Source organism: Vombatus ursinus, unplaced genomic scaffold, assembly GCF_900497805.2.
Source record: "Vombatus ursinus unplaced genomic scaffold, bare-nosed wombat genome assembly UNPS02014830.1, whole genome shotgun sequence".
In the NCBI taxonomy this organism is placed as follows: domain Eukaryota; kingdom Metazoa; phylum Chordata; class Mammalia; order Diprotodontia; family Vombatidae; genus Vombatus; species Vombatus ursinus.
In genome coordinates this window covers 23,971,002-23,993,016 of record NW_020954608.1, presented here as the reverse complement: position 1 = coordinate 23,993,016, position 22,015 = coordinate 23,971,002, and the positions used below count along the sequence as shown (strand labels likewise).

The window sequence follows — 22,015 nt, the reverse complement described above, 5'->3', positions numbered from 1 at the left end:
TTGGAAGACATATAGCTCTATTTATGCCTCATTTGATTTTGATTACCAGAGGATAATTGCAACAAGTTATCTCTCTGGTTGCATCTATCAAGAAATTTTATATAATCTTGATATATACATGGAAAATAATTTTGTTCTTGATAGTCCATACTGTGACGACCCATAGACAACTATTTTGGAAATGGCTTCCATACTAGTAACTAGTTGTTTCTTGACTATTAAGATAGTCATCTTATTTTTTTTTTACAATATTCTTCTATGTTTAACATTTCTAACCCCTTTTAACTTTCTTCTAGAAGAAAGGTATGAAAACTCCAAGTCATCTCTGTAAACGTTTTCCTACTTTTTTGTCTTAGTTTTGAACAATATTTTCCAATAAATGTTACCATTCTCCCATGTGCTTATCTTTACAATGAAGTCATTGAATATCAAGGTACATATTGCTGTGGTTTGAAGGAACTTATTAGTTTTCCATCTTGCTACTTCATAATTTGTGTAGAATTGGAGCACAAATGTGTCAATCACATTTGTTGTGTTCTTTTTACATACACTCATTATATGTATTCCACGGTGGAATGACCATATGTACTATGAAATTATGGGACTTCTGGGGTTATTTTTGGGTGCACAATGAAACTAACTCCAGTAATTCCTTTACTCACCTCTTCAACCTGTGATGTATTCTTTCATTTTGTTGTGGTTTATTTACATTTTCTTCTTTGACTTATAATGAGAGTATTGATGTTTTTGTGGTTCAGTTCCTCTGGTAGCATATTATTGTAGTCACTGGACAAGGAGCTCTCTTTTAGAGCACATATAGTTAAACTGATTTTTATTGACAATCAACATATCTTCTGATTCTTAATTTTTCCACTCCGCTGCCTTCCCGATGGAAACTATACTGGTCATAAACAGGGCTAAGAACCATTGAAAATTTTTATTTGTTTCATGAGATGCCATAGTCAACCTAATACAAATTGGTTTTTTTTTTCATTTTTATGCTTACTGCCTATAAGCAGGCACACACTGTCACTACAGATGAGCATGAATATTTCTTAGCTTAGTAGAATCTGGCAGAGATTTTGCTCTGTTGGCATAGCTTTTAAGAACTCAGGCTTAGATTCCTACCATGATGAGACATTGGTGTAAAACTTTGCTGGAGGCTCACATCTTATAAAAATGTCAATTTATTCACTATGTTAAGCCCTCTCTTTTACTCAACTCATGTCAGAATGAATTTACTTATTAGTCTGACTGTTCAGAGAAAAATTCCTACTGTGCCCAAGTAGCAAACAACTTGTTAATCTTCAAAAAACAGCTTTCTTCAGAGTCAACTTTAGAGCACATGATAGAGTCAATTTGGTATGCATCCAGTAGTGTTTTGGAGTGTTTCCAACCAGGTGTTTCATTTTAATACTTGGTATTCAGAATTAATATCTAGGTATTTGTACTAAATTCCAGTCTTGGACTTAAATGAGAAGGCCAGTCTGATAAACCACTTGTCTCAGAGGATAGATTAGAAAACTCACTTAATGAAGAACCATACTATTTTCTTTCAAGGTTGTTTCAAAAACTCATAAAATTTTATAGCTGTAAAACCCTTAGAGATTATTTACTTCAACCCTTTCCATTAAACATATGGGGCTGGGAAAGATTAAGTAACATGTTGATGGAGACAAGAATAGAAACTGAACCTGAGATTGGTGGGGGTATAAAGGTGACTCTAAGTTTTTGACAAATGTGATTATAAAGGGAAAGCTCACAAAAAGTCCTTAGAAGCTGGAAGCGCCTTGAGAATGGGCCTGATGGGAAACTAGATGGCTGTTGTCCAAGTTAAGGAGAAGCTGCCCACAGGGTGCTAAGTTTGGGGCATAGCAGCTGTCAGATACCACCTACTAAGTCACTGAGGGGTTGTGATCAGGATCAGGAAAGGAATATTCAGATAAGACAAAGTCACAGATGCCCAGATGCAAGGGGTTGGGGACTACATATTCAAGTCAGCTGGCAACCTAGATTTGTCAGCCTTAGCTGGGTGGATAGGGAGGAGAACCTGTAGCTTCTTCTCCATCTTGACTCAACAGTTTCTGCTCCAAGGTAACTTGTCAATTTTACACAACCTCCCAGACTAAAAGCATTCTTATACAATCCTCTCTATTGTTACTTTTTTGGGTTTTTTGTGTATGTTTGCTGAGGATTTTCAAGTTCAAGATAAAAAAGAATATGTTTATATAGATATGTATATTTTTACATATATGGATTAGAGGCACTTGTATTTAAGCTATATTTATATCATAGTTCTTATATGCTGAGCAAACTCTATATAGGGGTTCATCACACTTTCTTAGAGGAGGACAACTATAGAGCCTACATATTCCTGTGACTAAGACATTAATGAAGACTCAGAACTTAAAAGGAATTCCTTTGTTGTTGTTGAATACAAATAAAGCAAAAATAGAGGAAATTGTTGGATTGTTAGAGAAAAATCAAGATATTAATTATCTTATGAAAATCAGTTGCACATTGACATATATAAGATGAAATGATTACAAGCAGAGAGGATGAATGGGATTTAAGTCAGCATCATGTAGTGGAGGAAATGTTACTTTTTTAGGTTCAGAAGACCTCACTTTGCTTCCTGGTGTTGAGATTTGCTATGATGTGATCATTTGCAAATCATTTAACCTCCTTGATCTTCAAAATGTGGGTAATTTTTGTACCACCTATCTCATGAAGTTGCTATAAGAAAAATGAATTAACGATGCTTAAAATTCCATGTAAGAGTCGTGATTACTAAATATTGTTACTTTCTAGTTTCACTTATTTTTTTCTTTTTTTCTTAGCCTGTCATTGGTGAAGTTTTTTTAAACTATTTTGATGACTGTAATTCAGTGTAAACAGCTTCCTTTGTAATCCTGAGTATTTTATTTGATGCTTTTAAAATATTATTCTGAGAAGGGCTCCATAGGTTTTTGTCAGACTGCCAAAGGGGTCAATGACACAGAAAAGATTAAGAATCCCTGTCTAATCAGTCATTCTGGAAGAGAAAAGGAAATATCTTTGCATTCATTTGGAAGACATTCTTGTATAAAGAGTGTCATTAGCTATCTGTGTCACCCTCAAGCAGTCACTGAATCTCTCTAAAATCTTAGTTTCTTCAATTCTAAAATAAAGGGGTTGGACTGGATGGTCTCTAAATATCCCTTGCAGCCCTAAATCTGTGATTAGGTTATTTTATCCAAGAATTTCCTAAGAACTAATTCATTATCAAGAAACCTAACAAAACTATCTATATAATATATCTAACATACTGTATACACATGCATTATATACACACATCAGAAGGTAAGTTCTGGGTAGGAATTCTTTAATTATATTTCTATCTCTAGCACCTGGCCCATAATAAGCCCTTAATAAATAGTTGGTATGTGTGTGTGTGTGTGTGTGTGTGTATGTACACATATACATAAATATACATGAGCATGGAAGGAGGGAGGGAGGGAGGGAGGGAAAGAGAGAGAGAGAGAGAGAGAGAGAGAGAGAGAGAGAGAGAGAGAGAGAGAGAGAGAGGAACATATGAACTAATAAGTAACATGTTCCCATGTCTACTGTTTTTCCCTACCTCTTCTCTCAGTCACCACCTGTTTTTTAAAGAGTAATGTTTGGCAATTATTTATTTTAAAATATGGTATCACATGACCATTGTTAAGTGTGAGTTGTTAGTAGTATTTAGGCTTAATTAGCCCTTGGAAAACTTGTTCTGGGCAAGATGCATGGATTATAAAACTCTTTCAGAGTGTTGTATATGATTAATGTTTAGCTCCAGTATTACTCTAGGACACAAAACCAATGGGTTCTCATTAAAAAAGTACTCTGGATTTTTGGAGGGGTCAGTTGAAAGTATTACATAGTTAAGGTTTCCAATGAATTTATAATAATCTACCTGTTAGAATAACAGGAAACACTGACAAAATATTCAGTTAAAATTTGGACATTTTTTTTCTCCTCCAACAAGAATGTCTTCGGTAAAAATATTCATTCTGATATATGTGCTACCAGTGGTGTCCTATTTGTTACTGTGCATGTAAATAAGTTTATAGATAAGCCAATAAAAATAATTGTAAATTTTTCATCTATATATGAAAAAAGGGAAAAGGAGAATTATATTTTGCATAATATTCTCTGTTGCTGTGGCAACTTTTCTAAGAGTAGAAACTAAAAGAAACTTTTCCCACATCTTATTTGTCAGCAAATAACTATTATATCAGGAAACAGATGTACAGCCTTTCAATTTTTAAAAAAGAAAAATAACTCACATATTTGTTTATTACATCACATCTCTTGATTGTTTGTGTGTGTGTCTTCCCATTAGAGGGAAATTCCATCCTTCCTGGAATAATAAATTCCCCAAACAATGTGACTTAGTGGCAAATTGATAGTGAAAATACACCCCAGTGTTCATGTACATTTTGGATTGAATTTTTTTTCTGAAATCATGATTAAAATGTAGTGTTTGCTCACTGTGTGCACTTGTGATCACACGTCCAGGGATATTTTTCTATTATTCTGGAAATAAGTCCAAAGAATTTTAGGAAGTATGATACATTTCTCTAAAGATGGTTTTCCATGTGTTAGACCAGTCAAAATGCAGAAGTGTAATATTCCTAACAGAGCCTTTTTATTTGGGGTCATTTGAAATTTTCAGTCACTATTGTATAACTGGTAATGATGCATAGTGTTACCTGTATCCCCTTGTGTTTTAATTTTTGATGATCAAAGTATTCACATAAGTAAATAAATAAATAAGTAAACAAACAAACAAACAAAGCAATAAAACACACCATCCTATTGAAATTAGTGTCATCCTCTTCAAGTTGTGCCATTTTCTTTATCCTGGTACTTATAGAATCTATAGAACTGTAAATGGTCTCTCAGTCCCCTAATGTAGATGCTTTATCTACTGATTGTAGCTTTTTCTTTTCCAAGAAGAAAACCTATTGAGAGGGAAAACAATATACATATAAACAATTTGATTTTAATGGTGACAAAATATTCCTTTGCTGTTTGTAAAGACTTCTGTGAATCATACTTAACTGATTCAAAACTTAGTTCAATTCAATAACTACTTATTGAGCAGCTACCATGTATGAAAAATTTTGCTAGCTCTGAGGTGAATTAAAATAATGACTGATCTAGTTACTCCCCTTAAGGAGTTTATGCTAAAGTGGGGGTATGTGGGGATAGAGGGGAGAACATCTCTACCTCTTTGCTGAGCCCTGAGGACACAGGGGTACAAATAAATGGGGGCAGTATCTTAGGTAATGTGGCACCGTAGAGACAGCAATAACTATCTAAAAAAAAAAAAATCTTGGCTCCGTCTTGCCTCTGACATATCTTTGGTAACCTTGGACAAAACTCACACACCCTTCATTGAGCTCAGTTTCCTCATCTGCAAAATGAGACAGTTAGAGTAAATGCCCTCTGAGGTCCATTATAGCTCCAGATCCTATATTCCCATAGATAACCTAAGCCCAATGTGAACGGTATTATATGACTCCATCTAGTCCATGTGAATCTGCCTTTGTCATCTCATGAAGATTCCAGTGCAAAGCAATGGCTTCTTTTGCAAAAGTATTACTGAAAATTTGTAGTGTGAACTTGAGACTCTCCAGGATGAGGGTTTGTGAATTTTCCATGAACAAAATGAATTGAACAGATTGGCAGGGGTTTCTTTTCTTTAATTTCCCCCCTTTTAAACAAATTTAAAAAGCCCCTTCAAAAGGGCATTTAGACATGAAGTGTTTTGGCTTTTAATTTTAATTAGGATTAAAACATCTGGCTCCTCAGCAGGAAATTCTGGGAATGAGAAGAAGGGATCTTCTCTTAATGACTGGATAAATTAGAGTCTTGATTCAGTTTTTTTTTAAATGATTAAGAGCTACTTTGCCCAATTTTCACAACTTTCTACTTTTGTATTTAAACACTATTTCAGGAATTAATATAAAATAGAGTTCTTGATCTTCTCTCCTCACCCCTTTTCACTAAAACTATTCTTAACATATGTTTCTTTAGTCTCCTCATGTTCAGTATCTAAGCATTGGATTTGTTTTTTCTTGAGCTATATTTCAACTTAGTCATGCTTTCATTGTGTCTTTGAGTTGTTATACTTCTCCTTCATCTTTTTCTTTTGAACATATTTTTATTTTCAATTTTATTCTGAAAATTAATTCATTCACTGTAATTTTATTTTGCTGAAGTCACCTAGTGCAGATAACTGTTATTTCTTCTTTCTTCTCAATCCCAATCCCTCCTCTTTCCCCCCCCATAGTGAATGACCTGGGCTACAACTTTGTTCAGATGACTAATATTATCTGATCAAATACTGAACTAATACTACATAATAATATCCGAACAGCTAATTCAGTTCCTATTTCTTTTCCTCATTTTTTCTCTCTTATCCTCCTTTATGTGATTGCACACAAGAAAGAAGTCTCTCTACTTCTTACTAAGAACAATCCTTCCACTTGAACGAGCCTTATTCCTTTTTTTGAGGCAATTGGGGTTAAAGCAACGTGCCCCCAGGTCACACAGCTAGTAAATGTCAAGTGTCTGAGGCTAGATTTGAACTCAGGTCCTCCTGACTCCAGAGGTACTCCATGGTACTCTATCCACTGCATCACCTAGCTGCCCCTCAAGCCCCCTTCTTTCTTAAACCCCTCAAGACTTTGTTGCAGTTATCCTCTCTTTCCTCGCTGTCTCTGTCTCTGTCTCTCTGTCTCTGTCTCTGTCTCTCTCCCTCCCTCTCCCTCTCCCTCTCTCTCTCCCTTTTTCTCTCTCTCTTTCTCCCTCTTCCTCTCTTTCCCCAATCTTTGGTATGTTCTTCCACACTGTTTCTTTTCAACCTGCCTAAAAGAACATGCTCATGGTGTCATCTCATAGTATCCTAAGTTTATAGCTAAAAGGAATCTTACAGATCATGTAATCCAGATCCAAGTTTAATAAATGAGGAATTTAGATCCCAAAGAAGTGAGAAGCAACTTGGTCAAGGACACCCAAAGACTGTAAATGCTAGGATTTGAGCCCAGGTATTCTTTTACTCTAAATCTGGTATTCTTTTCACTTGTATTACTCTGCCTTTCTCCTCCTTTTCCCACTCCTATCCTAAAATAAGCCGACTCATTCAATAAATTAAACTATTGTCCTCTTACCTTTCCTTCATCACAATGCTTTCATGAAGATTTTTTTTCCTATAGCTAACACATCCACTTCTTCACTCTCTCCTTAAAACTTTCTAATCAGGCTTCAATTAACATTATTCTCTCTAAGGTCACCAATAACTTCATCATCAAATTGACTGTTTTAGAGTTTAGCTATAATACAATCCAGAGGCTCTTAACTTTTTTTTTTAATGTCGTGGACCCTGTTAGCAGTCTGGTGAAACTTCTTAGACTCCTTCTCAGAATAATGTTTTAAATGCATAAGATAAAATACTTATGATTACAAAACAAACCCTCAATTATATTGAAATATAGTTATCGGAATATTGAAGAAATAAGTTCACAAACCAAAGGTTAAGAGCTCTTCACCTATCTAAGTGCTTCCTTTTTAGAAGAGGAAATTACGGCACAGAAAGTCCAAGTGATTTGTCCAAAATCACATAGCAGCAAAAGCAAGATTCAAATCCAGGTCCACCAACACTACAGCCATTGTTCTTCCCACTATGCCTTTCTGTATCTTCTTGAACTTATTACAGCTCTCAAATCTTTTAACATATACTTTTTACTCCCATGTCTCCAAAGATACTGCATTGTTCAAGTATTAAGAATCCCTGCCCAAGCAACTGAAGACATTCAAACAAAAGGTGATATTTCTATGACTACCACATATTAAAGCTAGGGCTTCTCATGAGAAAGGCTTTAGAATTCAGGGGTAGGGAATCTGCAGCCTCGAGGCCATATGTGACCTTCTAGGTCCTCAAGTGCAACCCTTTGACTGAATCCAAATTTCACCACATGTGACCCTCTAGGTCCTCAAATGTGGCCCTTTGACTGAATCCAAAGAATTTAGAGTGGCGAAATTTGGATTCAGTCAAAGGGTTGCACTTGAGGACCTAGAAGGTCACATGTGGCCTCGAGCCTGCAGATTCCCCACCCCTGCTTTAGATTGTTAGCTCCATGAGGCAGATAGTGTTTTTTTGCTGTTCCTTATATCCCCAGAACTTAACACAGTGCATGACACATAGTAGCTGCTTAATAAATGTTTATTGACTGACTGGAAGGTTAAACAACTGGTTAAAATAATGATATTTAAGACTCAGATTTCATTTTCTAGACCAAAACTTAAAATATTAGAATGACAAGTTCTTGGTCAGTTATGTAATGTGCCTCATAGGGCTTGGTAAAAATGTATTTTCCAATTGAAAATCCAATTGAAAATTAAAGGCTAATTAAAGGGTTTTAATGAAAAATGAAGGGGATGGCAGTGGTGGTGGCTATGTATATTCAATTAACTAGCTACCATAGAATGTAGCTACAACACATATTGTAACATACTAAGGAAGGAATTATAGAAGGGATCCTCAGAAATTCACAGGAGACAAAATCCAAGAAATTATGTAGAAAGAATATTGCTGATCTCAGAGATCTTGATAAAGTTATAAAAATCTTTTCCAACTCTAAATATTATGATCCTATGATCTCTTGACCCACTCCAGAGGTGTTCTTTGTTTGCAGTTCTCTAAGACTGAATCAAAGTTTCTTTTCCTTATGAGGTGGTACTACTCGTAGTTTCCATTAAGTCTTTCTAAGAAGCTGCAACTTTTATTGGGTACAGTTGATTCTTGGCAGAATGACACTCATGACTGAAATATGTTTCTAGATGAACATACTTTCTTCAAAAGAGAAAACTATAAATAAGGAATGATGGCTGGGATAAGGATGGATATGGAATACTAATGCATATAGAAAAGCTGTATAGTCATGTGAAAAAAATAAGGATGTAGAAGGGGGAAGTTAGGTGGAGAGCATTTGCAGGAAGATCAGTTGAAGCAGAGAGAAGTGAGAAAAAAATACAGAACCTGGCATTGCCTATATTTTGCTAATTAGCTTTTCAGAGAAATGTATAAGGATAACATTGATCTCCTTTTGTACCTATGTGTGTTTCTTGATTCTTGGCATCTTTATGACATTACAGTCTCTCTTTTTTTGCATCTTGTTCCTCAGGCATATGTTTCACAGTACATGCCATCATATTCTTCCTCTCTTCTAATGTGGTGCCCAAGTTAATCTTCACCAAACCATCCTCTTGTGAATATTTGTTTCTGACTGATCCTCCTACCACTCTTGCCTGTTGTATTTCATGCAAGCTAGGTGAAGCAGTGGATAGAGTATTGGCTATGGAGTCAGGAAGACCTGAGTTTAAATCTGACCTCAGACAGTTACTAGATGTGTGACCCTGGGCAAGTCATTTAACCCTGCTTGCCTCACTTCCCCCACCTGTAAAATGAGCTGGAGAAGGGAATGACAAATCACTGCAGTATCTTTGCCAAGAAAACCCCAGTTAGGTTCACAAACAGTCAGACACACCTAAACAACACCCCCCATCTCATGAAAACAACCATCTATGTATATTTGTCTTTGTTAGAGTAGGTTAGTGGAAAGAATATTGAACCTGAAATTAGGAGGGACTTGTATTCAAATCACTTTTCTGGTCCTTAATGATTTTGTTACTATGCATCAATCACTTAATCTCTATGAGTTTGAGTTTCTTAATCTATAAAATAGGGAAAATAATACTTATCTCACATGATTGTTGTAAAGGCTAAATAAAATAACTTAAGTAAAACACTTTGTAAACTTTAAAGCTTGTATAAATTCTAGCTATTATTATTGTGCTCGTGAACTATATATTTAAAAAAAAATATCCTTAGGTATCTCAATATTGTCATGATAAAGAATTGATGTTAAGTGATTTTTTTGTGTTCTGTTAACCATGTGGTATTATTACTAGTACCAAGAACGAATGATAATATTGAACCACAGGATCATAGTATTTCAGATTTGAAATCATCCATTCCAACCTATACTCAAAAAGAAACCCCATCATCATGTGAAAAGTGCTTATCCATCAGTTTGATGTACTCCAATGGGCAGTAGGGGAAGTGAGGTGACGCAGTGGATAGAGTGCTGGTCCTGAAGTTAAGGAGACTCATCTTTTTGAGTTCAAATCTGGCTTCAGGTACTAACTAGCTGTCTGAACTTAGAAAAGTCACCAAACCCTCTTTACTTCAGTTTTCTCACCTGTAAAATGAGCTGGAGAAGGAAATAGCAAACCACTCCAATATCTTTGCCAAGAAAATAAAGAGTTGGACACAATTGAAAAGTGACTGAATAACAATGAGCAGTAACCTAGCACCTTCCTAGTGAACCCATTTCACTTTTGTTTTTGTTTTTGTTTTGTTTTGTTTTTTTGCTTGGGCAATGGGGATTAAGTGACTTGCCCAGGGTCACACAGCTAGTAAGTGTTATGTGTCTGAGGTCGGATTTGAACTCAGGACCTCCTGAATCCAGGGCTAGTGCTCTATCCACTGAGCCACCTAACTGCCCCCCCCATTTCACTTTTGGATAATGCTAATCACTTGGGATTTTTTTTTTTTTTGTGACTTGAAGGTCAAATTTGCCTCTTTGCAACTTCCACCCAATCCTTCCGGTATTGCCTTCTGGGGCCAAACAGAACAAATCTCTTCTTTCTTTCAAATGACAACCCTTTGAAAATAGCTAAAATACTCCTTTCCCTACTGCTTCCAATACTTCCTTGTGCAGTTTAAACATCTGGAATTTATTAAACTGATGTTCACATGACATGGTCTCTAGTCCCCTCTTTATATAAATCATTCTTTTCTGTTATGTTCTCCAAGCTCACCAATGTCTTTAATAAATCATGGCAAGATTTGATATAATACTCATATGTGGTCTAACTAGGAAAGAGTATGTTGCTACTATGACCCCCTTATTGTTAAAAGCTATAACTATCTTAATGTAGCTCAAGATCCTTAATCATTTTTTTGGCTATTACACTATTATGTCACATCGTTGATCGATCTTGAGCATGCGGTCCATTAAAATCCCCAGATCTGTTTCAAACAAATTTTTGTCTAGCCATATCTTCTCAAGTGAAAGGCTTTACATTTATTTTTACTAAATACCATCTTCTTAGATTCAGTCTATGCTCTAAGTTGTTACAATCTTTTTGAATCCTTACCCTGTCATCTAGATGTTAACTATCCCCTCCCAACTCTGTACTATATTGATTTGATAAGCATACAATCTATACTTTAAACCTAATCATTGATAAAACATGCTAAGTAGAGCAATCCTATTGATACTCAAAGAGCAGAGGGTTTTTTTTAATGCAGCAATGTTAAGTAGTAAAAAGGTACAAAAATGGGAAAATACATTGATGAGATAAGAAGATTTATTTCACAAAAGAATTGACATTCAGTGTTTTCCTTTAAATGTCAGCAGTTCTTTAGAAACATCAGGAGTTTATGTCACAGTATCATCCAAATGAAAGACATGTTTTACGTAATGTTATTAATCGAGGAGCTCCTACACAGATTTTACTCAGCTAAGACATTTCATAATCCCCAAATATGATGATATGGATACTATAGGTGTGATTCATAGAGTATATACAAAACATCCAATGTGGACATGCACTAGCATGTGTCCAGGACTAAGCCAGATTGTTATTAAGAATAGAGATGTAGCAGAGGAAGGGAGTCTTTTTGCTTCCTTACCCATGAAGTCACTATATACCCACAGTTCTTAGGATTTCGAGGGTTTCTATCGATTAGTGTCTAATTTGTTTGTTGTTGTTCAGTCATTTCAGTTGTGTCCGACTCTTTGTGACCCTATTTGGGATTTTCTTGGCAAAGATACTGGAGTGGTTTGCCATTTCCTTTTCCAACTCTTGAGGAAATTGAGTCAAACACAGTTAAGTGACTTGCCCAAGGTCACACAGCTGATAAGGCCAGATTTTGGCACTCTATCCATTGTACCACCTACGGAAATAGTTTTCTGAATTTTGGTGATTTATTCATTTCAGGCTAATTCACAGATCACCTAAGGATTTAATCCACCTCTGAAGATCTCTTTAGCAGTCTGTCACTTTCTTAATTTAATCCATTTCTGTCCAAAGGAAATAAGCAGACCCTAGCACAGAAAGGCATGTTATTTCAGTCATAAACCCGGATGTAAATTGTGGCATGGTTGAGTCAGTCATTGTTCATCTGTTTGAGGAGGTTTCTAAGACTTCTGACTCAACTCTGTAATCAGCTCAGTTGTACCATGTGCTTACATATACACAAACCAGATTTCACTTTTTTTCAATGTATTCCTTACTTCTCTGTGGAGACAGGACTAAAAAAATTCTAACTCATCATCTGTCTTTTCTCCCTTCTCCTTTGTAATATTAAGGTGGCTTTCCCTTCCCTTTCATTATAATTGTTTTTCTTAAGTCACCTCCCCTTGGTAGCAGGCCAAATAAATGTTACCCTAGAGTGTTTGTGCCTTTTGCATATGTGGAGATAGATATGCTGCCTACCAGCTTGTTGCCTTCCCAAACTTCTTATTTAGCTCTTTCATCTTTTATAATAAACCATTCTCCCCAACATCTTAATCATTTTCCTTGCATTTCTCTGAACTCCTTCCAGTTTGTCTACACCTTGTGGATAATGAGGTGCCTAGATCTGAACACCAGGTGCAGTCTTCTCGGTTCTATTCTAAGAAGGGGCTATTACCATGTTTCTCTCTTTTTTGCTATGATGCCTTTGCATTCCCTGTGGTATTCATTATAGTGATCCTTCTTGTCTTTACATGCACAAAATAAAGCATGATCAAATCAATCCCATCCTCACTCAGTTCTTCTGGCTCATCCTTCTCCCATGGGTGGAGTTTTACATCCATATTCTCTCTCTCTCTCTCTCTCTCTCTCTCTCTCTCTCTCTCTCTCTCTCTCTCTCTCCCTCTCTCTCTCTCTCTCTCCCCTTGACTTACTCATCCTGACTCATGAACCTATTATTCCATTTATTTCCTACTTTCTCACTTTATCTTGATTTGGACCAATATCTAACTCTTCCCACAATTTTGCTTTTGGTGCTGGCAGCAACCTCTGCAATTCTCCCTGTGATTTCTGGCATCTCTCAACTTTATCAGCTGCATATTTTCAATCTCTATGGGAAAAAAATACCTTTGCTGATGGTTCTGTTCTGAATTTTTAAAAAGTTATGATTAAAGTTAATTGTTTGACTTTGTGCTTAAGTTTGAAACTCAAGTTTTATTAAAATTGCTTAAGGAAAGAAATAATATTTGAAGTACAAAATATTTAATATTTCTTTTTATTTACATAGTATAAGTAAAATTAAGATTAGGACAATTTTAAAGCCCAGGTAAAGAAAACTGTTGCTGCATGTTAGTAATGAATACATTTATGGCAATATGGCATGATAACAATTGTATGTTTTGGTAGTTTCCTTTCTCAGGGGTTTGGGTGAATGTAAAGAAGTAGCAGAATCTAAGAGCAGAAAGCTCTAATGGACCAAGATTAAAGAAGGCCTTAAATATCAAGCAAAGGGAAGCCCCTGAACATTTTTAAGTAAGGGGTTGGGGGTAGGGATGGGAGGGGCACACAAAGCAGCCATTTAGAAGATACTCAATGGCAACATACAGACTAGAATAAAGTGATGGGATACTAGAATATACAATATACGGAGTAGAATAACATGATAAGACCTGGTCATGGAAAGAGTTACCTAGTAAGAGCCAGAACTACGGTGGTGACAATGGGAATGAAAGGAAGGATGTATTATAGAGAGATTGTGAAGGAAAAACTGAAATAGTTTGGTGACCATATGAAGAGAGGAATTAGAGATGACTGAGTTTTCCATCCTTTTTGCAAGGAAGAATGTTGGTTTTAGGAGAGTTCCTATGCCCTGTGGGAAAGAATGATGAGCTGGGAAACAAAAGAACTGACTGAATTCTGGTTCTATCTTTGGTGTTCACTAGCTGAGTGATTGTAGGGAAGTCAGTTAAGTGACCTGCGCTTTAGTTTTCTAATCTATAAAATGAGAATAGCAACATTTGCACTAACTACCTTATGAAATTATTAAGGTAGCGTTTTCTTTAAAAAAAATTATGATGAATTTGAGATTCTGACAGGATATCCTAAGTGGAAATGTCTTTTGGGCACTTGGAAAATTAGATGTTGGGATGGAAGAGTTGTGCAGAGAAAGTTACTAGCTGGCAGCAGGATATTGGACGTCATCTACACAGATAGGAAAATTAGTTACTAAGATTAAGGAATGAAGAAGTAGAGAGAATTTTAAATTATTTCGAGAACTTTGTGAAAAATAGAAGATAGTAACTTGAGAGACTTGATGGATCAATGGAACTTTTCTTTAGGATGAGAAAGCCTGTTCATGTTTATTAGCAAGGAAGAAGTCAGTGGGGGCAGGAGATTGAACATATGCAATATGCATATGCATATGCAAAATGGAGAATTTTGAGCAAATACTTCCTGGAGGATGGTAGGGAAAGGAATAGGTAAAAGGACATAGGTGGAGGAAAGGGAAGTTGAGAAAGTTTGAGTTGGATGATTCCTGTAAAAGAGATTAGCTCAAGAGTAAGGAAATTTACAATGGAAAAGGTTAGAGATGTAATAGTCACTGTAACTTATGAAAAGGATTCAGCAACAGATTAATGAAGAAAATACCAAGCTACAGGGAAGGCCTATTAGAAGGTCTTAAATAACATGAATTTGTAGTAAACTTGACATAGTTTCATGACTTTCTCCATTAGCATACAATATCACAGGAGTTTGACTTAGAAAAGTTCAATACTGGAGGTTAACTAAGTTGAAGACTATCATGATAGGCATGTTTGTGTCAGAGAGGTAAGGGATCCTAAGGGTGCAAGAATGGGTATTATTAAAATGTCTGACTGTAGAGTCCACTATGCATAGGGAAACTTGAGGAAACTAGTAGGAGGTAGTGGATATGACAAGTTAGGGAAGGTCTGAGAGATGCTGGTTCTTAAAGATGATGATAATAAATACTGAAGTATGTGTTATATGTGTGTGTGTGTGTGTGTGTGTGTGTGTGTGTGTGTGTGGTATTCTTATTTACTATACTATACTACAATTTACTATACTATCTGTGGTATTATAATTATATATATACTATTTAATATATTCTACATATAGTATTTTAAGTTTTATAAAATCCTTTATTCCTCCCACTACAAAACCCTATGAAGTAGGTAGTATAAGTATTATTATCCCATTTTACAAATGAGGAAATAGAGGCTCAGAGCAGTAAAATAAATTGCTTATGATTGCATAGCTAGTAGGTGAAGAGCAAGTGTAATAGGTTTGAGAGGGTAAGAAAAATGGAAAATTATTGTTCTTCTCATGTTTCCTAGATGGTAGTGAGGCTAGCGAGCTTGGACAAATTAGATTTCTTCTTTTCAGAGCTATTTCAAGTGATTAATATTTGTACATTGTTGCTATTCTTTTATAATAACTATTAAGGGTCAGACTAAGGAAATAATGAAAAGGTAGCTCCCTTAAGCAGGGCCTCAGAGGCCCCAGACAACAGGGCATTGGGCAAAGACAGATTAGGCCTGAGGTAGGGAACCTGCGGCCTCAAGACCAAATGTGGGTCTCTAGGTCCTCAAGCGCAGTCCTTTGACTAAATCCAAACTTTAAAGGACAAATCTGTTTGGATTCAGTCAAAGGGCCATGCTTGAGGACCTAGAGGGTCACATGTGACCTTGAAGCTGCAAGTTCCCCACCCCTGGATTATGCAGTCAGTTAACAAATTAACTTTCTCTTATTCTTTATCAGGCACTGCGCTGAGCACTGTTATTAGTGTTAGGGTAAGGGATGTATTGGAAACCAGGTGGCACAGTGTTTAGAGTGCAAGGTCTGGAGTCAGGAAGACCTGAGTTCAAATCTGGCCTCAGACACTTACCAGCTGCGTGACCCTGGGTAAGTCACTTAACCCCGTGTGCCTCAGTTTCCTCATCTGTAAAGCCGTCTGGAGAAGGAAATGGCAAACTACTCCAGTATCTTTGCCAAGAAGACCCCACATGGGTTTACAAAGAGTCGGACTCAACTAAAGCAACTAAATAACAACAAGGGATTTATATTAAGGAGTCTAATCAACCAGAACAGATAGAGCAGTATTATTAGAAAAGGTACAGTTTCTGTGTTGGGGCTGAGGGGCCTAAAGGGAAAAAGTACAGAGGAGGACACCTAATGAAGAAATGTTGAGTATTTCCAAAAGGGAAGCAGAGCTATTTTACTTAGAGCCATACCTGATCTGAGGTCATGTGAATTAGATTTTTAACAATTTGTGACTCAGCTCTTCATTCTAACCCCTGTTGCCACCCCCCTCCCCCTCCCCCCAATGTTCCATATAAAATTTTTACTGTATTTGAAATTTTTCCTGATTCTTGCCTTTGATTTTTTTTGGCATTATTGTATTCACTTATCACTTACTTTTAATTTTTTTTTACCTTCATACCTTTAAACAAATAAAAATGAGTTTTTTAAACTTGTGAAAAGCATGCCAGATTTGGTGGTGCACATCTATAATCCCTGCTGCCGGAGGAAGGCTGAGGCTGGTGGATGACTTGAGCTCAGGAGTTCTGAGCTTCAGTAGAACTGAGATGATTGGGAGTTTGCATGCTAAGTCTGGAACCACTAAGGTATGCCCCAAAGGTGGCACCAAGCTCCCTAAGTTGAGATGAATGGGTCCAGGTAGGAAACAGAGCAGGTGAAAACTGATCAGAAGTAGCATACAGATTAGGCTCATCGGTGGCTACTGAATTTCCAAACTGGATAAGATAAGGACACCCCGTTTCAAAACTAATAATAATAATTGTTGTTATTAATTAGCAATTTGTAGAATGCAAAGCAGTTCACTAAAGCTGAGTTCTATTTAAAAAAATGGGTGTAAGGGGAAATTTTAGTCTGTAGACAGACTTTAAACATAGCATTTATTTGCTGAAAAATGGCAGTTTCTATGCATAGTGACCTACTGTATTTCTCTTCAGGAAAAAAAAAAATGAAATACAGTATTGCGTAAACTAGTTTCCATTCAGGATTGGTAACACCAAGTGCTAATAGCACCTGATTATTCCAAAATAAATGTGTTTAGGGGCATGACTCTGTGACAGCTGTTGTGTGGGAATTTCCACAAGATCTGTATGTGTCATCACTTTTGTTATCTATTATGTTAATTATTTTCTTGATAGGTCAGTCTTGTATGGAAAAGAAGAATCTCTTTGGGGCTGATAATATCATTATTTACAGGTGTATCCTACATGCTTGTAGAGATATTTGTGACTCTCAGGGAGATGTCTACTTGTGGAAAAAGTAATAGTGTGTCGGAAAATGAGCTCAGGTCATAGAATATTCTGGTACTTGAAGGAAAATATTTACCATTATTCAAGGTAGGTACTTGCATGACTTATAAATAAGAATGTTTCCAATTATATTTAAATTTTAACATCTTGGTTTTGAGTCATTCATTTGCTTCAAAAAATATGAACATTTCAGAATTAAATCCTGTTTTTAAATTGTATAACTTCTATTTTAGCTTAAGTCTATCTTAAAATCTAATAGGAAATGCATGTAATTCATCATATATGTACCTTGCAAACTTATTACCTATTTTGTTTATATTATTAGTATCTTATTTCTATGAAAATGCATTTTTTGGCAAACAGTGCTAGATTTTATTTTTTTTAAATAACCATTTAAGAAAAAGGTGAAAACTATGAAGTTTTCCTAAGAAAATTCAGAGGAATATTTTTAGAGAGATTTGAGCAGGAAAAGTCACAAGCTAAGAAAGGATGAGCTAATTTCATGTAGCACAGGATTTATAGTTTTTATTCCAGACAAACTAGAGAATTTGAAAGGATGACCTTTTATGATTAAATCATTCTCAGGAGATAAATCACTCATTTCTTTCTTTGACATAAAGCTTGTCGTACTTACACCAAATTGGGTGGAGAGTTTACATGGCTTGTATCCTCACAAAAGCCTTTGTCTGTTTTCACATTCATCTTACAGAGCTGTAAACTGAACAGGCTGCAAAAGATATTTTTGAATGAGAAAACTATTTAAAGTGTTAAATGTACAGGTGAATCAGTGTGTGGTACCATATACAAGAAGGTGCCACTCTGATGCTATTTACAATGCATGTTATTTTCCATGTTTTCCACTATCTATCATGAATTTGTATTTTCTAGTCAGGATCTCCTTTGAGAAATAGTATTGATTTTCATTCAAGATGGTCAGCTGGGGATAAGTTATTGCAGTTTACATGATTTACTTAATGCATATAGGTAGCTGGTTAACAGTGTGTTGGAACTTAGATGCTAATTGACTACAGAGAGTAAATTTATAAGTGAAATGAAAAGAAGAATAATTATTTTTTAACATCATAAGACATTTAAGCAGCTGTTAAAATTACAAAAAGAGAAATAGGTTGTACCACAGGTCCTTTTTAAGGTATGTTGATGTTCTAGATGAACTATACTTAATCTGTATTAGAACATTTATGGAAGATAAAAGAATCTGAACAGTCTGACACCAACATGAAAAAAGATATCAGTAATCATCACAAAGTAACAGAATCTCTAGATTGGAAGGGACTCCAAAGGCTCCCAATCCCTAGGCTATAGCTGTAGATTTTTTTGGCAGACATTTCCCACCATAGAGTCATACTAAGCTTTCAAATCTCTAAAACTCTCAGATCTTTTACACATGAATTGTCTTTCCATTCTTCTTTTGTGAAAAAGATTTTTGGAACCTAAATGTAGACATTTTAATTTTATATTTCCCTGTACTTTCCCCGATGGTTAGACTTTCTGTCCCCACAGGGGCACAAGGCTTTAATTAACTTAGTGGACAAAAGTCAACAAGATGCTAGATGAAATCCAATTATCTAATTTTATTTTTTCTTATCACTTTACCTTTCTGCTATCTACAAGTATCTCGTTAGAGTACCCAGATGGCTAGGCTATCTGAAATACAGGGACATTTAGTATTGGTCACATAGGATACATCCTTTTTTGTGGTATGATACATTATATTTTAATTTAAATTTTATATCAGGTTTTTTTCATGTTGTCACAAATTATTTTGTTATATATTATACATAACTTCTATACACTATATATTATTTCTAATTAATTTAGAAATCATTAGGCACTTCAAACTTAAATATCTTATTTTGGATTTCAATATATACGAACCCTTTCAAGTCATCACCTTATCAAACAAGCTTAACCAGTTGTGGATATATTTACTTGACATAATAAATATTTACTTAGCTACATATTGTCTTTCCTTATAAAGTGTAAATTTACTTTATACAGTACTTGCTGTCCCTCAAAAATGGATAAAGCATTCTTATTAACATATCCAAAATTGTAACCATGCCCAAAGTGTTACCATGTCTGGAATGCTCTCCTTCCTCTTCTCTGACTACTGCCTTCCCTGGTTTTCCCTAAGTCCCAACCTAGATCAACACGTTCTACAGGAACCCTTTTTACAACCCCTCTTAATTCTAGTGTCTTCCCTCTCTTACTTATTTCTTTTTTGTCAATTTATTCACTTACTGTCACCCTAACCCACCCCTTCATTAGATTGTGAGTTCCTTATGGATGATGACTGTCTTTTGCTTCTTTCTTTTGTATCCTCTGCACTAGACACAGGCTTGGCCCTTAGTAAATGCTTGATAAATATTTACTGACTGGCTGACAAATTTTATTTATTGTAAAAATTATGAATTAAATAAGCAAGATGATTAATATTTGTACATTTTAAAGTGAGGACATACCCTAAATAGGACTCCAATTTATGTTGAGGAGCAGGATAAAGTGATCAGAGTATTGGTGAAAAGGACACTAAACAACTCCTTTCCCCCCCAAACCCCTTCATTAGCTTAATCACATTGCCTAAAATTTCCATTTTACTCAAGCCTTTGGAGATAACATGCTTTATTTAGGTAGAACTGTAAGGTTTACCAAAAGTTTGATTCACAATATTGTGTTTTTTTAGAAGGGCAATGGAAGAATTACTGTCCCTTTTTACAGATGAGAACATTAAATAGTCTGGGGCACACAGCTAGTCAATGTCAGAACAAAAACTCTAATCTGAGATGGAAATTCCTAGTCCCATTCCTCTTCCTGTATGCATTACAACATGTTGGTTGGATCTGCTATTATAATACAAATGTTAAGTCATTGTCACCTGTTAATACCATGGCTCTACGCACAAGTTCAGTAATGGCAGAACTCATTATGGCTCATTAATATAATGAAATTTAATTGCACTGTAAGAAATGAGGATAGAGAATGTTTCAGAGAAACCTGGGAAAACATGTATGAACTGATGAAAAGGTAAGTGAGTAGCACAAGAACCATTTATATGATAGCAACTTGTAAAGAAAAAACTGTGAAAGACCTAAAAGAAAAAAAAAAACAACACTGACCAATGACTGTCAATAACTTCAGACCAATGATAAGAGCATTCTTTGTGCCTTTGCATACTTAATTTTATGGGTTATTTCATGGTTACTGTGTTAGGAAAAGTGCATATTACTAGATAATGTTTTGTTACAAATAATTACATACATAAATGTATTTTCAGCAATCTCTAGTGAAAGATTATGGTTTTTGGTGGTCATGGGAACCTAACCCTTTTTTTCCCATAGGTTCAATGTATCAACATTCATGATTTTGACTTTTGTACTGTTTTACATGAACATTATCCCTGCAAAAGTTGTGGATTGACTGTATACACAAAGCAAGCTATATATAAGATAAATGGCAAATAATTAAGAGAGGGAAGTCATTAGAATTAAGAGAGATGGAGAAAACTTCCTGTAGAAGGTAGGATTTTAGTTGGCACTTAAAAGAAACCAGGAAAGATTGTTTATACATATATAGAATAATCATTGTATTCTTGTTTTGAAGAGTGAATAGAGGAAGTGGGAGGTTGGACTGGACCTGTGAGTTATTGCTATAAAGATGATGAGGAAATTATTTATACTAAACAGATTAGCACCTACTCTGCAGCTTTGACTGGGTATTCAGAGGTTATGACTTGCCCAGGGTCATACAGTTACTTTGTCATAGGTGGGTCTGGAAACTAGACCTTCCTGACTCCTAGGCTATTATCTACCATGCCACATAGTATGTATATACATGTGTGTCTATTCATACATGTCTATATATATGTGTGTGTGTTTGTTATGTCATTACATGTGTAAGTATGCTTTGTTATATGTAATTGCATAAATATATGCAATTATATAATGTATATACAGAGATATACATACATGCATATATGCATACATACACAAAAAACCCCAAGATTTTTAATGGAAATCAATACATCCTGAAACACTTAAGCAATTCTTACTTATATGGAGAGATATGGAGATTCTTCTTCCTCTCTAGTCTGAATGGTCTCTTTTTACTTTATCAATGGATTTAACATTCTTAAAACAATATAAATTATAGTTGATTACTATCCAATGTGATAGAATGAGCCTTTTGGTTAGCTCACTAGTAACTGGTCCAATTTAATTGCTAGCCAATTCTTCCCAAATATTTTTATGAGTTGATGTAGCATATGCTGAATCTCACATAGCTCTGGAGAAACATGATAGGTACCTACAAATGTGTTTAAGCTTACAGGAGAGAGAGAAAGTGATTTGAAAGAAACAATTGAAGAGGAATGAGTTCAAAAAAATGAGAAGTGTATTGGCCCTAGAACTGTAAGACATGGGCTTAATTCAGGATTATATACTTACTCTCTGTATGACCGTGGGCTTAACATCTCTGAGTCTTAGATTATTTTCTACAAAACAAAGAGAATAATATTTGTGCTGCTTATACCACAGGCCTGTTATAAGCAACTCTAAAGACATAGATAGACAGAT

The 22,015-nt window shown here is 35.5% G+C and overlaps 1 protein-coding gene across 2 annotated transcripts in view; it reads left to right on the top strand.

The window, feature by feature from the left end:
* The window catches only part of SEMA3D (semaphorin 3D), a 256,333-nt gene that overhangs the window by 23,502 nt on the left and 210,816 nt on the right, over window positions 1–22,015 (top strand). The window contains exon 1 of one of the 2 annotated variants that reach the window (XM_027838812.1): window positions 17,383–17,510. The exons of the other annotated variant lie outside the window; for it this stretch is intronic. The gene's annotated coding sequence lies outside the window, so the exon portion shown is untranslated. Of the gene's footprint in view, window positions 1–17,382; window positions 17,511–22,015 lie in introns of those variants that run through there. 2 annotated transcript variants of the gene reach the window in all.